Source organism: Citrus clementina, unplaced genomic scaffold (genome assembly GCF_000493195.1).
Source record: "Citrus clementina cultivar Clemenules unplaced genomic scaffold, Citrus_clementina_v1.0 scaffold_4, whole genome shotgun sequence".
Classification (NCBI taxonomy): Eukaryota; Viridiplantae; Streptophyta; class Magnoliopsida; order Sapindales; family Rutaceae; genus Citrus; species Citrus x clementina.
Genome location: NW_006262274.1, coordinates 6,405,559 through 6,422,739, shown reverse-complemented (window position 1 = coordinate 6,422,739; position 17,181 = coordinate 6,405,559). Strand labels below are relative to the sequence as shown.

Genomic DNA, 17,181 nt, shown 5'->3' with positions numbered 1-17,181 from the left:
TTTTGGAATTGGGTGGTTGGATTTGTGGTGGAAATGATTTGGAATATGCTAAAACTTAAATTAAAATGGGGAGAATAAATTCTAAAATTGGAATTGAAATGACGATAATAAATTAAAAAGAAATCTATTGAAACGACGTACTTGGGTATCTGGATCCGTATCAACATGCATCATGGGCTAAATAATCCGTATTAATGCCAATTAAATCATAAGAGGGGAATCCACACCTCATAAACCACGCTCTAATCAATATGGTGCTAAGGGCTTATCGTGCCAAATAATAATAACCTTGTACTAGAGAGCCGGTGAAACCAAGGCGGTACTAGACAAGATTAGTATTATTTGTCGACGAAAAGTTAAAACATCCACAAAAACTAGAGGGGAAGAGAAAATAAATTTACCAAATAAAGCCCATGACACATGTTGAGACTTCACCTTCAACCCAAGTTTGAAAGAAAATTAGCCACTCATAATTGAACTAGGAGCAAAATAGAAATTTATTAAAATACGAAGAAAATACAAGATGGAGAAAGAATTACAGAAAATAAATCCCAAAAATAGATTTAGAGATATTAAATTAGGGGGAGAGGCCCCCTTTTTATAGATACATGGAGTAAATCATGGCCATCAGATTAAAAACAGTTTGGACGCTCAGGATTGCGCCACGTCATCAGTCAACAGTATGCGGTTTGACCACGCGGATGAACAGTAACACGGTTTGACCCGGATGAACAGTAACGCGGTTTGGTTGAAAATAATCCTGTGTGATGCATGTACCGTACGCGAGATTTTTCGTCCACTGATATGTTGCCACGTCACCATCAACAGTACATAAGAATTTTAGTCCAACAGGATCGTAACACCTCATCAGTCAATGCCACATCATTGGTTAATGCCACGTCATCGATCCGTCTATGTGAACAATAACGTAGACAGTACCGTACACGTGAATAGTACCGTACATGTGAATAGTGCCATTTTTCCTTTTATGCTCCTCCTAAGGTTTTCGACTGTCCTGAGTTCAAAAGTGATGTCCGTTTTACGATCTGATCTCTCATTTATTGTAAAATAACTATAATGCCCCTAAAATACATAAAATACTTAATTAAAATAAAACACATGTAATTAAATCAAAAGAAGGTTAAATTCATAAAAGTAAAGGTGTTAGTAAAACTTGTAGTGTAAAATGACGATTTTCTCCTTTATAAATATACATTTTCTAACACTCAACACACCCCCCAACCAGCTTATTGCTAGTCCCTAGCAAATAAAGCGAAAACAAAATTCAAAACCAAAATGATTTTATTTTATTTTATTTAGAAACACTCGTGTTTATTCAATCAGATTAATGATAGCAATCAAATAAAAATATAAGCATTATCTTCAGTCTAAAGTAGCATCACACCCACATCAACCATCCACATGAATCAGCCCAGTAGACTTTGTTATAGCTACTTTCAAGAATGACATGTCAAACCCCAAAATCTCACTGGAAGTAGTGACACTCTCACAAAGAAATTAAAATCAATAAAAATAGTCACTCCAATGAATGGTAATTGAGAGAGAAAATAATAAAGAAGTGATATCACATGCTTTCACCAAGATGAAATAAATATGGCCTCAGCTTAGAAATAATACAATCTCAAGTCAAACAAAAATGCTAGTCAACCCAATTTATTTATCTTTTTTTCTTCTTTTATTTATTTATTTATTTTTATTATGCACCACTACATCTTTTTAGTGCATATAACTAGCTTCTACTTCAAACTATAGTTCTCTAAAATCAAGGACTTTTATTAGGATGTAACGTAGGCTCGGGATATGGCTAACAAAGAAAGGAAATAAGGAAAACAAAGTGTATGTTTGAGAAAAACGCGGAGAATTTTTTTTTTTTTTGGAAGTTGCAAGGTGGATTTCACCTATTATTGTTATTTTTATTCTTTTGAAACAACAACTTTTGTTTTTTATTTTTATTTTTTGAACTTATTTCGCATAACTTCACTGAACAACATAATTATTTACATTTTCTCAAACATAAATAGGTGATGGAACTTATAAGACATCGGGTAATACTCTAAATCAGAGTGGGTCAAGATGATAAGTTGACAAAGAAAAGGTTTTTTTTTTTTAAAGGCTCAAAAGGGTTAACTATGGATATTTAATAAAAGGGATGGCTAGAAAGGCTCAAACGGATCAAAGATGGCCTTTCCATCGTCTTTTAAGGTTCTAAATAATCATTCATATCTACTAGTTAGATGGGCCTCCCAATGTAGCAACACACATTTTTTTTTTCTTCTTTTTTTAATTTTACCATTTTTTTTAAGGGTTAACTCAAAAGAAATCTAGAGATCGTGTATAAAATAATAAACTGCTAAGCTGTATAGAGAATGGGCAAAAGGGTTACTCTCCAAGAAAATGATAGGCTCAACAACTCACTTGGTACTTATTTATGACATGTTCATTCCTTCAAGCAACTCATATTTATCTCCGACATCAACATGTAAAGTAGCAAACATAGTGTAACATCACTTAAGACCAAAGATAATACAAATACTAAAATTTGAAATTAATCATGTCATCCAATGTTAAAACAAATCACACAAATTATTTTTTTTTTAAACAACATTCTACCCCCCAACCTATTCTAAACATGAAAGGAAAATATGCATGCAGAAATGTGAAAATGATGCATAAAGACTAATTAGAAAAGTTACACTTAAATTGATAGAAAACAAAATGGTTTTTTTCTTTTTTAACTTAGAAGATACGTTTCTAGAGGCACTACACTCCATATTCAGCCATCTTTGACTCAAAAATTTGAAAATATATATTTATAAGGAGAAATTAAAAAGAAGAAGAAAAATGAACATCAACACATAATAAAGAAAAAGAAAATGTCTGAATTTTTTTTTTAGTTTTTTTAGTTTTTTTTAAAATTTTTTTTTTTAACGATGAAGATGTCTTTCTAGAGTTACTACACTCCATATTCAGCCATCTTCAACACAAAGAGTTAGCGACAGTTAGTTTCTACAACAAAAAAATTAGTAAAAACTTTAACCAAAATTTCACAATTGTCGACTATTCCCTCCCCCAAACCAGAACAAAACATTGTCCTCAATGTTTGAAAGGAAAGAAGTAGAGTTTAGAAGACATCACCTGGGTGGTGCAACACAAAAGAAAATATTTACAAGCGGAGAGTTAAATCTAATTTGTACTTCTTACTGCGGCTACTATTACCATCATTATTTGGGCGCTCTAACACAAAGGTCCAGGGGTCTAGCTCCTGTTTATAAGCTTGTAACAGATCAAGTAGCTCATTAGCAGTGTGAGCACAAATAAAAAATTTTTTCACATTAGAAGGAATGAAATAATTTTTTATTGCATGGTTAAGAAATGCGATAAAACCATCATAAAAGTTATTGACATTTAACAAACCGATGGGTTTCTGGTGGATGTGCAGATGGGCCCAAGATGCTAGTGTGATAAGTGCCTCTAGTATTGCAAGATCTCCTGGAAGGAAAATAAAAGCATCAGCATGATTAAGCATTTAAGTTATTCTTTCTTGCATACCTGAGACGACTAACTCTTCTCCAGTTGATGAGTCAGACGAACTGCCCAATGGTTTTAAGACTCTTGGGATGATGCCTAACACTTGACTTCATCTGATAAAAGCTGCTTCTGAGACCATTTTTGATAACCCTCGGTTACCTCCTCCATACACCAAGTGTAATTTTCTCGCTGCTATGCTTCGACCAAGATCTATGGCTGCCTCAACGAACTCTTTATATTTGCCATATGTAAATCCAGAAAGCACACAAATATTCTTGAATTGTCTATTTGGAGTAGCTGCAATTGGGATACTTCTCAAAAAATAATTTGTGAGTGCTTGACAAAAAAAAATCACATTTAAGAGTCTTGGTGACAGTGGGTCACAATTGTGTATGAGGTAATATGTCAGTGTCAAATAACGCGTAAAGCACGTGGCTCGCAAGTCAAAAAGGAAACAGTAAAAAGGAAAAAGTAAACAGTAATAAAATTATTAAAGACAATAATACACATAATAAAACAATAGTGAAATAAAAAAAACAGTAAAGTGAAAGGATATTTACAAGTAGTTGCGACTGTGGCTCACATCTTCCTCTTGTTTTACGTCCAGAAATGGCTTGAACGCCCTCTATGGGTCGAAGATAGGCTTCCTATCCAGTTTTCTTATAAACTGGCAACCAAGGTCGTTTATAGTCAAATTCATGAGACTATATCGTGCATGCTCTTTCTGGAATAATGGCCATAACTGGAGAATCACTCCTTGCACATATCCACTAGGATGCGTTTCAAGAGACAAAAGGATATCATCCAATAACTCCTTATTCAAGCCATCCCTAATTAATTGAATCTTATCTTCCCTGTTATCAGACACCATTCCTAAAGAACATGGGTTTTTATTGCAACTCATTCTGCCACACTTATGACAAGCAACAGAAATTCTTCGAGCTCGTCGTTTTCTTGCATAATTTCCTTTACCACAACCAGGCATGTATGCAATAAATGTTGGAGGTAACTCACCTGCCGATCGTACTTTAGCCTCGATTAACCAACGGATCTTAGTAGGTATGTTATTCCTCATGAGTAATCGCATGCGTTCAGACCGAGCTTTATAGATCGTAAGGAGGGCATTCTGAGGAAGTGAAGAGAATTGTTTGTGAAGCTTCGCCAGAATCTCGTTTCTGTCCATACCTTCACCTCAGAATATCAGTTATTATGGGAAATTGAAGTAACCGACTTGATTGTCACGGAGTACCGTTATCCGCCACTTCACCGGGGTAACAAACTAAAGCACAAAAACAGAAAAATAAATTAAAACACACAAAGAAAATTAAAATCGTTCTCTTATTGAATTTACCTCAAGCTCCAACTGGATGTCGTAAACACTTCTCTCAATGTCTTTGAGTTGGCTTTCTAAACCCTCAACATAGGCTACTAACTTTGGTGGCTGTAGAGCCCAAATGCGATGTGTTTTACAAAATTGAATCTGCCTTTTGAGATGAGTTTTGACACGTTGAAGTGGTTTAAGAATGTTCAGGAGGAACGATCTAAGTAAGGTACTCATGATTAAAAATGATAAAAGAAAACTTAATAGTTAAACAAACACACTTATGCAAAAATAATTTCAATTAGCAGAAGAATAATATAAAGAAAAAAAAATCAAATCAACGAAAATAAAAAAAAAATCAATTCAAATCTGGTGGGTCACTCAAATTTATTTCGGTGTCTTCTCCATGTGGTTGGTACTCTAGATATGGCTTTAATCTTTGACCATTAACTTTAAACATGACACCGTTTTTTGGGTCCTTAATTTCAATTGTCCCATGTGGAAAAACAGTATGAACAATAAAGGGACCAGACCATCGAGAGCGTAACTTACCTGGGAATAAGTGCAAGCGAGAATTGAATAAAAACACTTTCTGACCTAGAGTGAATGATTTTCTCATAATTTACTTGTCATGGAAGACTTTCATCCGTTGCTTGTAAATCTTGTCATTTTCATATGCGTCATTGCGAATTTCTTCAAGTTCTGCCAGTTGTAATCTTCTTTCTAAGCTGGCTTGCTGCATATCAAAGTTGAATTTCTTGATGGCCCAATACGCACGATGCTCGAGTTCCACAGGTAGGTGACAAGCTTTTCCATACACTAGCCTGTAGGGTGACATCCCAATTAGGGTCTTGAAAGCCGTTCTATATGCCTATAATGCATCATCAAGTCTTAATGACCAATCTTTTCTGTCTGGCCTCACCATTTTTTCTAATATGTGCTTTATTTCTCGATTGGAGATCTCAACTTGGCCACTGGTTTGCAGATGATACGGGATCGCCACTTTGTGTGTGATTGAATACTTTGTCAAAAGAGTTTTGAATGCTTTGTTACAAAAGTGGGCACCACCATCACTGATTATTGCTCGAGGGAATCCAAAGCGTGAAACAATGTTACTTTTCAAAAATCCTATCATCACCTTGTGATCATTGGTTCTGCATGGAATTGCTTCTACCCATTTCGATACATAGTCAACAACAACCAATATGTATTGATGGCCAAAAGAAGGGGGAAATGGTCCCATGAAGTCGATACCCCATACATTAAAAATCTCAACCACTAAAATTGGATTTAGTGGCATCATGTTCCTTCGTGTAATGCTCCTCATTCGTTGACACCTATCACATGAAAAACAAAAAGTATAAGCATCTCGAAATATAGTTGGCCAATAAAAACCACATTGTAAAACTTTAGTTGTTATTTTCTTAGCACTGAAATGGCCTCCACAAGCTTGTTTATGGCAGAATGAAAGAATATTCTGAATTTCATTTTCTGGGACACATCGTCTAATAATTTGATCAGCACAATACTTGAACAAATACGGGTCATTCCAAAAGAAATTCTTTATCTCTGCAAAGAATTTAGCCTTGCGTTGCTTGGTCCAATGCTCTAGAAGTTTACCTGTAACAAGATAATTAACTATATCAGTATACCAAGGTAACACTTCCACACTCATTAATTGTTCATCTGGAAATGACTCATTCAATATTAATGGCTCTGTAATTGTGTCAAAATGGAGACGAGAGAGGTGGTCCGCCACAACATTTTCTGTCCCTTTCTTATCTTTGAATTCCAAGTCAAATTCCTGCAAAAGTAACACCCAACGAATTAGTCTGGCTTTTGCATCTTTCTTTGTGAGAAGATATTTAAGAGCAGCATGATCTGTGAATATAATTATTTTACAACCAATGAGATAAGATCAAAATTTTTCCAATGCAAACACTACTGCTAGCATTTCTTTTTCAGTAGTTGAATAGTTCAACTGTGCATCGTTTAATGTCATACTAGCATAGTAAATAACATGGGGAATTCGATCAACTCTTTGTCCTAACACTGCTCCTACTGCATAATCAGATGCATCACACATGAGTTCAAATGGTAAGCTCCAGTTTGGGGGCTGAATGATGGGTGATGATGTCAACAACTGCTTCAATTTTTCAAATGCCACAAGACATGAATCATTAAACACAAAAGGTACATCCTTAGCAAGTAGATTGCATAAGGGTCTAGAAACTTTGCTGAAATCTTTAATGAAACATCTATAAAAACTAGGATGCCCAAGGAAAGATCTTACTTCTCTGACTGTTTTAGGTAGAGGAAGATTAGAAATGAGATCCACCTTGACTTTGTCAACCTCAATACCTTTACTCGAAATGATGTGACCGAAAAAAATACCTTATTTTACCATAAAATAGCACTTATCCCAACTTAAGACTAAATTCTTTTCGATACATCTCTGCAGAACTAGTGTTAGATGATGTAAGCATTGATCAAACGAGTCACCAAAAACAGAAAAGTCATCCATAAAGACTTCAAGGAATCGTTCAATCATATCAGAAAAAATGCTCAACATGCATCGTTGAAATGTAGCAGGTGCATTACATAATCCAAATAGCATTCTCCTATATGCAAATGTGCCAAAAGGGCAAGTGAAAGTGGTGTTCTCTTCATCTTTTAGTGCTATGGGGATTTGATTGTATCCTAAGTAGCCATCTAGAAAGCAATAAAATTCATGGCCTGCTAATCTATCAAGCATTTGATCGATAAATGGTAAAGGAAAATGGTCTTTACGTGTGACAGAATTCAATTTTCTATAATCAATGCATACACGCCATCCTGTAGTTACTCTAGTTGGTATCAATTCATTATCAGCATTGGTAACTACTGTGACTCCTGACTTTTTTGGGACAATTTGTACAGGACTGACCCATGAACTATCAGAAATGGGATAAATGATACCTGCATCTAATAGCTTAAGGACTTCAGTTCTAATAACTTCTTTCATGTTATGATTTAACCGACGTTGCATTTCCCTAGTAGGTTTAGCATTTTCATCAAGGTGAATGTAATGCATGCAGTCTACTGGGTTTATACATTTTATGTCCGCTATGGTCCATCCTAATGCTCCTTTGTGCTCTTTTAAAACATCCAACAACTTACCTTTTTGTTCGTCATTTAGGGATGATGAGATGATTACCGGTAGAGTACTTTCTTCTCCCAAAAATGCATATTCCAATGTGTTGGGCAATGGTTTGAGCTCGAGTTTCAGTGGTGATTCTGATGATGGGGTGAGTTTCTTTTCAGATGGTGCTAGTTGTTCAACTCTTGACTTTCATTTATTAGTGTCCATGGATGGTGCTGAGTCAAGCAAGGCGTTGAACTCATCGATTGATCTGTCAATATCAAAATCAAAACCAAAGTAAGTTAAGCATGTCTGTAAAGGATCATCACTAAGGTTTGAAATAAAAGTGTCATCAACTAATGCTTCAATTAAATCCACATCAACAATTCCATCATCTGCATTATGAGGTTGTTTGGCAATGTCGAAGATGTTCAGCTCCATAGTCATGTTGCCGAAGGACAACTGCATATTTCCGATCCTGCATTGAATGTGAGCATCCGCAGTTGCCAAGAAAGGTCGGCCTAAAATAATGAGGATGTGCTTCCTTGAATCCTGTATTGGTTGAGTGTCAATTACAATGAAATCAACAGGAAAATAAAACTTGTCTACCTGGATAAGCACGTCCTCCACAATACCACGAGGTATTTTCGTGGACCGATCTGCAAGCTGTAACACCACTGGAGTTGGGTGTAATTCTCCCAGTCCAAGTTTCACAAATACAGAATAAGGCAACAAATTTACACTAGCTTCTAAATCCAACAAAGCATTCTCAATTGTGTGGTTCCCTATACTATATGAGATAGTGGGGGAGCCTGGGTCTTTGCATTTTAAAGGAATTTTATGTTGGAGTTTAGAACTAACGTTTTCTGTTAAAAATGCCTTATTTTGAACATGCATATTTCTCTTTTTAGTACAAAGGTCTTTAAGAAACTTGGCATAAGATGGAACTTGCTTAATAGCATCAAGTAAAGGGATGTTAACACTTACCTGTTTGAAGATTTCAAGAATCTCACCTGTGGATTTTCACTTTTTTCCTTTAGCTAACCTCTGAGGAAATGGAGCTTTGGAAACATATTCTCGTGGGTTGGTTTCTTCTCTCTCCTCCGGTGATGAGTCATCAACATTCACATGTACAATTTGATTTTCTTTTGTCACTGGCATCTCCACTTTGTTGTCGACTTCTTTTCCTTTTCACAAGGTCATGACTGCTTTGACCTCTCCATGCTGCTGTGGTAAACTAGTACTTGCTTCATGTACTCCTTTAGAATTAGGCACTGGTTGACTTGGAAATTTTCCTTTCTCAACAGTCATTGCCAAGGTCTGAATTGAAGAAGCAAGCTGTCCCACCATTTTCTCGAGGCTTGAAACTAATTGAGCTTGTGAGTTGAAGCCTGCTCTCAACTCATTTCGTAGTCCATCAATGGTGCGGTTCTGTTGTTCAATCGTGGAGTGAGTAACATTCTTGAAATTCTGGAATGCATTCTCCCATGGTCTGGGTTGAGAGTAATTCTGGTTCTGATTGTATGGTCTAAATGGGGGCTGAGAGGCTTGAGGAATTTGAGGAATTGGTTGCATTGGTGGAGCTGAAGCTGCTGGTCCATTCTGTTGGAGTCCTTGAGACCATGAAAAATTAGGGTGGTCTCTCCATCCAGGGTTATATGTGTTGGAATATGGGTTGTAATTTGATGGCTTTCTCATTACACCTATGGCATTGGCTTGATCTGAGTATGAGTCATGGTCATGTGGTTTTGTTGAGTTAGCAGTCGATAACGATGCTATTTGTCGAGCAAGACCTTCAACCATCTCCTTGACTTCTTTGATTCTCGAAGTTGACTCGCCAATGTGAACCTCATTTACTCCCTTAATTCTTCTAGTATTCCTGAGTGATCGACTCCGTTGTTGGGAATTATTCGCTTGTCGCTGGAAGAATTCCTAAATCTCTGATGCACTTTTTGACATTAGCTCTCCTCCACTTGTTGCCATTAGTCATTCTTGCACATTCGGCAATAATCCCTCCAAAAAGTATTGTCATTGGTGTCATTTCTCGTACCCATGATGTGGACACTTCAAGAGTAGCCCATTGAATCGCTCCCATGTTTCGAAAAACTGCTCGTCTTCTCTCTATGTAAACTCTAAAATTTCCCTGCGAATAGCATTAGTTTTATGCACTAGGAAATATTTATTCAAAAATTTCGTTACCATTTGTTCCCATGATGAAATGCTATTAGCAGGTAAAGTATTTAACCATGAACAAGCTCTATCCTTTAAAGAAAATGGGAATAATCTGAGTTTAACATTATCGTCTGAAAATTTTTCATATTTAAAAGTTTGACAAATAGCATGAAAATCATTCAGATGATTATATGGATCCTCATTTTCTAGGCCATAAAATGTTGGGAGACAATTTAGCACACTAGGTTTTAGTTCAAAACTCCTAGCAGCTACATTTGGGTATCTTATGAATGATGTGCTCAAATTAGCTAAAGGACTGAAATAATCCTTAAATGGCCTCTCTTGTGGTGCTTGTAAATCCATTCCAAATTTATTTTTAATGTGCCTGTGTGTGCGAAGTGTTTTTTTCTAATTCAAGGTCTATAGGTTCAAGATTAGGTAATAATGACCTACGACCATGCATGCAAAACAAATAAAATAAAAATAAAGATGGGAACAAAACAAATAAAAATAAAGAAGAGGGAGAAATTACGATACTAACTTTATTGCGCTATTACAACCTTTCTATAAAAATACGTAAAAATAAATACGTGAAATAAATTAACTAAAAATAAATTAATAAGATTAAAAAAATACAAAGAAAAATAAATTGAAAATTAAATTACAGAATTTTAAAAAAGAGAGAAAATAAATAAAAAAAAATATTAGCTCAAAATGTAAATTCACTCTTTTTTTCTTTTTTTTTAATAAAAAAATTACAAGAAAACAATTAAAAGAAATTATTCACAAAAATTAATTCTATGAATTAAAATTACTTACCTCCCCGGCAACGGCACCAAAAACTTGTTGTGCAAATTTTATTGAACTCGCAAGTGCACGAATCTATTGTAGTATAGATCAATGGTGACGAGTGTCGATCCCACGAAGAGGTGGATTTTAATTGTGTGTAGAATTAATTTTGGAATTGGGTGGTTGGATTTGTGGTGGAAATGATTTGGAATATGCTAAAACTTAAATTAAAATGGCGAGAATAAATTTTAAAATTGGAATTGAAATGGCGAGAATAAATTAAAGAGAAATCTATTGAAACGACGTACTTGGGTATCTGGATCCGTATCAACATGCATCATGGGCTAAATAATCCATATTAATGCCAATTAAATCATGAGGGGGGGAATCCACATCTCATGAACCACGCTCTAATCAATATGGTGCTAAGGGCTTATCGTGCCAAATAATAATAACCTTGTACTAGAGAGCCGGTGAAACCAATGCGGTACTAGACAAGATTAGTATTATTTGTCGATGAGAAGTCAAAACATCCACAAAAACTAAAGGGGAAGAGAAAATAAATTTACCAAATAAAGCCCATGACACATGTTGAGACTTCACCTTCAACCCAAGCTTGAAAGAAAATTAGCCATTCATAATTGAACTAGGGGCAAAATGGGAATTTATTAAAATACGAAGAAAATACAAGATGGAGAAGGAATTATAAAAAATGAATCCCAAAAATGGATTCAGAGATATCAAATTAGGGGGGAGAGGCCCCCTTTTTATAGATACATGGAGTAAATCATTGTCATCGGATTAAAAACAGTTTGGACGCTCAGGATTGCGCCACGTCATCAGTCAACAGTACGCGGTTTGACCACGTGGATGAACAGTAACATGGTTTGACTCGGATGAACAGTAACGCGGTTTGGTTGAAAATAATCTTGTGTGATGCATGTACCGTACGCGAGATTTTTCGTCCACTGATATGTTACCACGTCACCATCAACAGTACATAAGAATTTTAGTCCAACAGGATCGTAACACCTCATCAGTCAATGCCACATCATTGGTCAATGCCACGTCATCGATCCGTCTATGTGAACAGTAACGTAGACAATACCATACACGTGAATAGTACCGTACATGTGAATAGTGTCATTTTTCCTTTTATGCTCCTCTTAAGGTTTTCGACCGTCCTGAGTTCAAAAGTGATGTCCGTTTTACGGTCTGATCTCTCATTTATTGTGAAATGACTATAATGCCCCTAAAATACATAAAATACTTAATTAAAATAAAACACATGTAATTAAATCAAAAGAAGGTTAAATTCATAAAAGTAAAGGTGTTAGTAAAACTTGTAGTGTAAAATAACGATTTTCTCCTTTATAAATATACATTTTCTAACACTCAACAATTAGTTGCTCCAGAGTCAAGATATCAGGCTAGATCAACTACATTGTTATAGTTTGCCAATTGTGCAGAGGGAGGAACATTATGAGGAATACCAAAATTTCCAGCATACAGGTTTGCTGTTGGAACACCATTATAGGTACCACTTGCACCTTGTAAATCAAAAACACATTGAGGATTCATGACTTCTGGATTCTGATAGGCAATATAGCCAAAGAAATGTCCAGCTTGTCTAGGAAAATTAGGTCTGAATCCAGGTCCAAAACTAGAACCATTGTATCCAGAACCTCTACGAAAATAATTCTGATTATTTCCAGCAAATCATCTATAATTCTGACCTCCACCTCTTGGCCTAAATGCACCAAAACCTCTGTTTCTAGGAATAAAACCCTGATTGAATCTGTATTTATACTTATAAGCTCCATGGCCTGGAATAAAACAGATTTGACACACAACATCTTTTCCAGGACCAATCACACCATTACTGATGTTCTAATTACTATCATAAACACCAGAATTTCCAACACCTGCATTTTTCTAATTATATCCAGATCTATTATAACCTTGACCTTTCTAAGCAAAATTTACTGTCACATCATGCAGAGGTTCATTCTGAGACTCTCATTTGCCATTTCCAACCTAGTTTCATGACTAAGCATCATAGAATACACCTCATCAACAGTGAGTTTCTCTTTTTCCAGTCTAGTAAGTATATTTGTGACTAAAGATTCATAGTTATCATCTAATCCAGTAAGCAAGTGCATAATCAATTCATTTGAAGTAAATGGATTACCTCCAATGGCCAGACTATTAGCAATTTTCTTCATTTTAGTAAAATAATCACTTACTGAGAGTGATCATTTCTTTGTTGATTGGATTTGCATATTTAAAGGTAAATATCTTGCGTTGGATTGAGACATGAATATTTCAGCAAGCATCTCCTAAAGCTCAACTGATGTTTCACAGTTGATCACCATGATTAATACGTTATCCATTATTGATGAAAGCACCCAGCTCTGCGGTAGTTTATCACTTTTCATCCATAAGACATAGTCTGGATTTTCTTGTTTCTGTGATGCTTCAGCTCCAGATCTTCTAAGTTCTTGATAAGATAACGTTCTGGACACACACTCTCACCATTGATGAGGCCTTCAAGTCCTCTAGCAATGATTGATATTCTAACTTGAGTTTTCCACACCAGGTAGTTTGATCTGTAGAGCTTCACAGGTTGAACAAAGTTAAATGAGAGTGAGGAGGAAGCTATATGATTAGATCCTGACATAGGTGATAGCTCTGATACCATATTTGAATCAATAAGTGTTTGGCACGAGAGAAAATGAAAGAAAATTTGACTATGAAGATTCTGGAACACTCACATATTCTTATTGATTAAAGTTGAAAAAATACATTATAAGTGTACAAGTCACTATTTATAGTTACACTTAAACTGATTACAAAAATAGAGCTTAAAGCTGCAATATTAACAAACTAATAAGCCTTCCAAACATAACAAGCCAGCTGGACAATTCATTACAACTTATTCAGTGCAAATAATAACCCAATCCAGCTCAGCAACTTAGTTACACGACATCAGTCAACTCAGCAGCTTCAGCACGTCACCAACCAGCTCAGCAGCTTCAGCTTATACTCTTAAAATGAGAAAAGTAAGTTTTAATGAACTTAAATAATTTAGTTTAATTAAACTCTACACAGAGAAAGGTGAAGGCCAGTGCCTGCTCTGTTTCACCCAGGACGTACACTTGAAAGTTGAATTGTAAAGGTAAGGATAAATGTCATGTTAAAATTATGGACTTAAAATTAATTGTGAAAGTTATCAGTCAACAATTAAATTGAAAACTTGTGCTCAATACAAGCACTTGATATTCTTATCCTCGTTTCAAGTAGACATCTGATCATTACTGAGCAACACATGACTTGGATGTAGTAACTTAATTAACCAATCTAAGCACTGAAAGGTATCATCTATGGTGAAAATTTATTTCACTAACCTTAAGGAAAGTTTGAGGACATTTGAGTCAAACAAGTACTATGACAAAGAGAAACTTCAATATACTAAAAATTGCCAGAATTTGAACCCAAATTGAATTCACGTCTCGAATATGTGGTTCATTGACATTGAAACTCAATTCACAATTCTTAAAAACCAAATACATAAGATTTACTAGAGATTAACCTACCTAAATCCTTTACTCCAATTTCTTAATAGTACAGATGTTTGTTGGAACATGCAATCTAAATAAACTAGTCTAAATTAACAATCAAAACCAAGTTTCACAATATACTTCCAGTCTGGTTGTTAAAAGCATGTTTCACTGGGTCACTAACCTAATATTCTGCTTCTAGAGGAATGCGTTCAAGTGAATAGGGTTGTTGAAGACGAGCTATAATTCGATCGTTGGCATAATTTATGAATAACAGAAAGTTAAATGAGATAATGAGCGGGCAATAGAAAACAACCCAGGTGCTGCTACCCATCGATGGTAAACGCTTATGCTTTCTTTTACTACCGACTAACGTTTCGTGTTGTGCTGGTTATTCCCTATTTTAATTTTTTTTTAAATGTATTAACAACTTTTCTTTTAAAAATGTATCCTCGTCAACAACTCATCGGTTGAAAGCTTTTACTTAAATTTGGATCTTAACCATTTTTTGAGTGGAAGTTAAAGCACTTCCCAAAAGACATTCAAATTATGAATTTAAGAGCAGTTGCAAGACTCCATTGTTAAGGAGATTAAAGACTGACAAAATAAATTACAAAATCATATGGTGTTATAGTATTAATTAGTTGTTTTATTTTCGTTCTTTAGCACAACATAGTGTTATAGTATATTGTATCACATTTCTGGTTTAAATATCTGAACTCTGATTTTTAAACTATATTAAGTCAACTCTCTTGATAGTGACCTTGTTTAAAACTCTACAGAACTCCCTCATTTAGTCTTCTAATTATTTTAATTTTTAAATCTAGGAGAAGACTTTCCCATACTTGCCGGAAGAAACAAGTACTAGAAATCCACAAGGTACCTTGTCTTCCTTCAAATTTTCCTTCGTATTTGCATACTTTAATTTCTTTTCAAATAATATTCATTTTAATTTTTGTTTTAGTATTCGTGTCCCAGGTATTTTTTATAGGTTGGATGAGTTTGTATCTAAGAACAATCATGTCCTTGGAAAATGCAGAAAAGAAAGAGTTATGTTACGAAGTTCAAAGTTTTACCAGAAAAGTTGATTGCCTCTACCAATGGCAAATACAATCTTATTGTTAACTTCACTTCCAAAGAGCCAAAGGCGGCAACAAGCAACTATGACCAAGTAAGATTGTAACAAATGATTTGCTGTATAAATTGAGTAAGGATCTGCAGCACGATCATCCTATTTCTGCTATAGAGTTTAATGATAATGAGGACAATGCAGACCAGTATTGCTTTAATTGTATTGCATTTATATCCCAAATGAGCAAAAAAAAAGGTTCTAAAATAGGTAGAATGCTGTCTAGAAAGTCAAATCCCAGTATTAGTTTTCAACTTTGTGGCCTAAGGACTTTTGAGAATCGAGTTCCTAACCATTGCCAGTCCATTGCAATGAGAAGCGTGATGTTTACAAATTTGATGCTGTCAGGTGGTCTTGTACCTCTCTCAATCCCAAAAGTTAGTTTAAAGGGTGAGATTTTCCCTCACACATCAAGCCCCATCCACAACAATGTTGGATAATCCTAACAATTTCACCCTCACACATTAGGGATGGCAATTTTTCCCAATAGGATGGGATCCTTTGGGATCCCATCCCATTTGGGACAGGATTAGAACATATTTTTGTCCCATAAAAAAATTTAGGGACGGAAGTGGGATATTTTTTTATCCTAATTACATATGCGGGACGGGAGTGGGATTGACAAATTTCGTCCCATCCCGTCTCATTACCGATTAAGAATTGAAATTTTTCCAATTGCGGGATCCCATCTCTTTTGAGACGGAATTGGGACATATTTTTGCCCTAAAAAAAAATATAGGGATGGGACTGTGATGTTTTTTCATCTCATTTACATATACGGGATGGGACTGGGATTGGTAAATCTCATCTCATCCCGTCCCATTACCAACCTTATCACACATCATGCCTTGTATCATAAGTATAGACATACATTCTCTCTATTAGACTATTGGACCAAGATTGTTGGTGAATTTAGTCTCTGACGCCATTATACGTGTCTTTGCAGTTAAACAATGAATACAAGTCTTAAAGGATATACCTACCAAACTAGGTATATTCTTCTTTCTAACCAGAGTTTCTAGCCCGCCCTTTCTCACCGATGTGATTAAACCTTTTATCTCATGTCTCATATCAGAAGTTTTGCCACTTTCACATTTTCTTTCTAGATATTAGCTTTTATTGCATGGAGAACATTAACTTTCTTTCCCCTTGCTAACACTAAAGAGCTTTTGGTTAGCTTCTATTTTGTTTCACCAAATTAGAAAGAATAACCATCATCAAGCTTGCTAGTACGAACATTCGATATTGACATCTTTGAGCAACAATTTACAGCAAATGTTGATTTATAAGCAAATATCTCTTGTTCTCATAGCCTAAGATGCTTGCTTATTTCTTATCCTGACATAGTCATAATCACCATTAATAGAAGATGTGAAGTAGTTATACTAATTAGTAACATAAAATAAAGCTCTCGAATCAATCACTTAATCATTAGTATGGTAAGTATTGTGTCAAATGTGTCATGTCTTATCACATGTTTATTAAAGAGGCCATATTCGTGTTTAAATATTTTGTCAGTATTATTAAAAAAGTCATATTT

At 35.2% G+C, this 17,181-nt stretch overlaps 1 pseudogene; it reads right to left on the bottom strand.

Annotated features, from left to right (window-relative positions):
• Positions 1-14,846, bottom strand: part of LOC112099014 — a 35,756-nt pseudogene extending 20,910 nt beyond the window's left edge.
• Between the last annotated feature and the right edge of the window lie 2,335 nt (positions 14,847-17,181).